Here is a 5,205-nt window from a genome sequence, read left to right as displayed (position 1 = left end):
GGCGGGGACACAGAATCTGAAGCAGGCCCTAGGCTCTGTGCTGACAGAACCTGATGCGAGGCTCAAACCCACAAGCTATGAGATCATGACCTGAGCCGGCGTTAACGCTTCACTGACTGAACCACCCAGCCGCCCCTGTATTTCTATTTTTCTTATGTGTAAAAAGTATGCCCTCATTAGAGTCTGACAACAAGAAACTGGAAATTTATAAATTACTTCTACTGTATGAAGTTAGAGGCTACTGGCCACTTTTCCTAGGTTTATTTTGAACCAGATGTCCTTTCATTTTGTAAACAATAATATGGGTCAAAGTCCCATGGGATAAGGGCACAATTCCTAACCTAAGTCCTGAGATCACTGAGGTGAAGAACCGATTATAAAATATAGAGATTTAACAGAGTGAGGAAAGTATACGATTTTCTAAATAAGGCATTTCTTTGTCTATTTCCCTTTGTTTTACCATTTGTGATGGGTATTTTTTAAACAATACACGCTGTTTAGCTTCATCTGTGACCTTCATGTAAATTGATTCATACTTCATGTATTCTTCTGTGACCTGCTTCTTTTCCTCAAATTTATGATTTTGCCTCTCATCCATATTGATATAGAAAGCCGAAGTTCATTCATTTTATGCTGTATACATTGCTATACGATGATATTTCTCTACAGGGCCTCCTGGGTGGTTCAGTTGGAGAAGCATTCATCTCTTGGTTTGGGTTCATGTCCTGATCTCACAGTGGTGGGGTTGAGCCATGGCAGTCTCTGCCCTGGTCAGGGAGCCTGCTTAAGATTCTCTCTCTCGCTCTGCCTTTGCTCCTCCCCTGCTTACACTCTCTCTCTCTCTCTCTCCCACAAAAAAAAAAAAAAAAAAAAAAAGAATTTCTCTGCAGTATATACTTGGGAATGAAATTACTAGTCATGTGGTTTATGCATGTTCAACTTTACCAAGAAGTGCCAAAATGTTTTTCTAAATGACTGTATCATTTAGATACATTCCTCACTAACAGGAAATGAGAAAGTTCTTACCTCTACACATTCTTGCCAGTGCATGGTCTTGCTGATTCTTAAATTGGCCAATATGTTATGTGCGCGCTGGAGTTTAATATTCATTTTCATTTTCTAATTGCTTCTGACAATGAGGTATTAATGTTTACTCTTCTGTGAAAAGTCTGTTATGTATTTTTCACATTGTTTTCTATGTGGTTGCTTATCTTCTTGTACATTCACATATAGATTGGATACTAACCCTTTGTTATAGATAATGTAAATATCTTCTCCCGTTTGTAACTTGTATTTTCCTTCCTTTGTAGTTTCTTTTGATGAACAAAAGCTCTTAATTTTAATGTTGAAAATGGTCATTTTTTCCTTTATGGTTTTGTTATGTTTTGCTTACTAAATGCTTTTTTTCCCTGAGATCATATATTTTTGTATGTTATCTTCCTAATATTTTGAATTTTTCTTTTCACGTTTATTCTCTAATTCACCAGAGATTGATTTTTAGTAGTTTTTAGTAGAGTGTGAGGTTGGGACTTTAATTAATATTTTGTCCATATGGGTAATCTATTGTCCTAGCAATATTTATTGAATAGTTTACACTTTCCTTACCAACCTGGTATCTGACAAGAATCAAGTTTTTATATATGCATGATTTTATTTCTGGCATTTCTCTTCTGTTAAGTTGTTTCTTCCTTTGAAAATACTATAGTATTTTATTTATTTATTAATTTATTTATACTTATTTATGAGCGTGTGAGCAGAGGAGGAGCAGAGAGAGAGGGAGAGAGATAATCCCAAGCAGGCTCCAAACCGTGAGATCATGACCTGAGCTGAAATCAAGAGTCAGACGTTCAACCAACTGAGCCACCCAGGCACCCCAGAAAACATGACATTTTACAATACAAAGTACAAATTATATATATGTACATATATATATTTTATGTGAGCATGCTTATTCTAAGTGAGCCTTAACGAGTATGCTTTATAAGGCTTCATATACAGTAAGGCATGTTCCTACATGATTTTTTTTAATCTTTAGAGTAGCCAGACTATTTTTGGATTTTTGAATTACCATATAGGTTTCTTAATTAGCTTGCTAAGTTCCATGAAAAATCTTCTAGATCTATTTAGGAATAGCCTTTTCCTATTGGATCTTTCTGTAAAAGAACATGAAATAGTTCTCTATTCATTTAGATCTTTGAAAATGTCTTTCTAGATGTATTCTAGGCACTTTACACTTCTTATTGCTCTTGTTAATGGTATTTTTTTATTTTTAATTTTATGTATGTATTTATGTATTTATCTATTTTGAGAGAGAGAGAGAGAGAGTGAGTAGGGTAGAGGGAGAAGGAGAGAGAGTCTTAAGCAGACTCCACACTCCGTGAGGAGCCCCACGTGGAACATGATCCCATGACTCTGAGATCAGAACTTGAGCTGAAATCAAGAGTCAGACACTCAACCTACTGAGTCACCCAGATGCTCCCCCTTTTTATCTTAATGGTATTTCTTAAATTACATTTTCTAATTTATTTCTGCTAGTGAAGAGAGATACAATTGTATGTTGGTTGCTTTTATATCTAAATTTGCTTATCAATACCAATAAGTTGCTTATAGTTTTTTTTGTCTAGTTTACGTGAGCAATAACATCATTGGTAAATGATGCCAATTTTCTTCTCGCATTGAGGTCATTAAGATGACCAGACAGATTTTCTCCTTAATCTGTGAATGTGATTAATTACATTAATTGGTTTCCTAGTATTAACCAACAAAGGTTGTGATGTCTCATCTTTCTCATACTTCTTTGGACTTGGTTGCTAATATCTGGTTTGGGATTTTTCATTTATGTTCAAGAATAAACTTATATTGCTGTTTTCCTGTCTTGTATTATGTTTAGCTGGTTTTGTTACCAAGACTATGCTAGCCTCATATAAAGAAATCAGGATGTTCTTTCTTTTGTATTCTAGCAAATATTACTTCCAGATGTCAATATCAAAGCAGCCAAACCTATTCCTAGAGTCATTTAGAAAGACATTGCATGTGTCCGTTGAAAGGAAATTGAAAATTTTTCATCTTTAAAAGATTCAAGTTTTGGGCAATTAATTGAAAATTTTTATCTTTAAAAGATTCAAGTTTTGGGCAATTATAGCAGCAAAGAAATGATAGTCAATGGGTTGGATCTAGTATTGCTTACTTTTTTTTTTTTTTTAAATCTGGATTCTCCTTTATGATGGAACCAATTCACATCTGGGCTATAGGGTAGTTCACATTTGTATAAAGAGTCAAACAATAGTCAGATATAGGGAAAATAGTAACGTATATGGAGTCTGATAAAAGTTAGATGCAGGGGAAAAGGGAGATACTAATTCACCATCTCTTAACTGATCAGTAGTCTTGGAAAGTGTCCAGCAATTTGAGGGAAAAAAAAAGTCTGCTTGTTAAAATTTAGTGAATTCCTTGCTGAGAAGTGTTTCCCAAGTTATTTGGGAAACAGGCTTGGGGAAATAATTGTACCTCAACTCTTATGATCCTCAGCTGTTGGAAAAGGCAGGAAATATACTTTAGCATAGGTAATCAAATACATTTTCCTCTGAAAGTCAGGGAGCACAGAGAATAATTATCTTCTTCAGGAACAAGTGTTCTTTGTTTAGCTATTGCATGGTTGAAGCCCACAGTTGTTAAATTGGGTCACCATACCAATTTCTACCAATGGATTATTATGGCAACCAATTCCAGACATATTTCCCATAAAACCTTTATTGTCAAAGTTCAGCTCCTTTACAACTGCCAGAAGATTAGGTTACTGCTTGTAGTAACTGCTCATTTATGTTCTTCGGTTTCATAACAAAGACTTGCAAAACATTTTACTGAGCACATTCCATTTCTACATCAACAAGATAGCCTTCAAATGAGATGCCTTTCTAGTCTGGGTTAACTCTGACACATAAGTGCACTTCAGAATCTAAACAGAGTGGAATAAATGAGCGAACCACACAAGAGTGACCTACCTTGAATTTGCATTTTCATTCTACCTGCGGAAGTTTGTCAAGAGAGTCTGAAGATAACCGCTTACACTTACTCTTGACTTCCCACTTGCAGTTAGGATCTAACTAGATTTCACAGGCAGGGAGTAGTGTCTCCAAAATGGAAGATGCAGTAAATTGGGGGAAAATCACCAACCAAGCTGCAGCACTGCAAGATTTCTTTATATTTTTGTTCTTTTCGTTTTTCTTTGGGTACATTAAAACAAAATTTTTAGGGGCATCTGGGTGGCTCAGTTGGTTAAGCATCCGACTCCTGATTTTGGCTCAGGTCATGATCTCACAGTTCGTGCTTGAGATTCTCTCTCTCCCTCTCTCTCTCTGCCCTTACCCCACTCATTCTCTCCCCCCCCAAATAAGTAAATAAACTTTAAAATAAATAAAACAAAAATTTTTAATTAAGGTATAATTTGCATCAGAAAAGTTTACCTTTGCAGTATATAGTTATATGAGTTTTGATGAATGCATATAAGAATATATCCCCCACTACATCAAAATATAAAAGTTTTCTCACTCAAAAAAAAAATCCTCTCAAACTTCTTTGTAGTCACCTCCTGATGCCTCCCAGCCCCAGACTGTGGCAACCACTGACATCTTTTCTGTCGCTGTAATTGTTCCGGAATATCATAGAAATGGAATCATGCAGTTTGTAACCTTTCTTTGTGTGGCTTCTTTGACTTAGCAAAATGCATTTGAGATTCACCCAAGTTATTATGTGAGTTAATAGTTCACTCATGATTTGCTCACTTATTCACTTGTAAGAACATTTGTGGGGTCTTTTTCTTCTGGTTTTTGAATATTTCTTTTTTACTGTCCATTTTTTTAAGACCAAAAGTAAGCCACAATTTATACAAGAATAAAACTATCTGACAGGTGATTTCCCAGTCACACAGTGGTCTCTTTTAGGGATGAGATATGAACTGCCTTCAGATATGGTGCTGAGTCTTACTCTTTTCCTGTGTTTTTCTTTGGTTTCTCTACTAAGTTCAAGAATATTATGCTGACTTGAGACTGCCTTTTCAAACCTTTCCATATGTTCTCAAGTTCACTAATTCTCTTTTCATGGAAGCATGACTTTATCTCAGAACTCAACTTGAAATAATATATTCAGTGGTGTGAGTATTTGATCAATTTCTACGCTTCCTACTTGCTTTTAGGTTCCATAAGAGGG

Source organism: Herpailurus yagouaroundi, unplaced genomic scaffold, assembly GCF_014898765.1.
Source record: "Herpailurus yagouaroundi ecotype Mexico unplaced genomic scaffold, PumYag 139, whole genome shotgun sequence".
Taxonomy (NCBI): domain Eukaryota; kingdom Metazoa; phylum Chordata; class Mammalia; order Carnivora; family Felidae; genus Herpailurus; species Herpailurus yagouaroundi.
Note: the sequence above shows the minus strand (reverse complement) of the source record.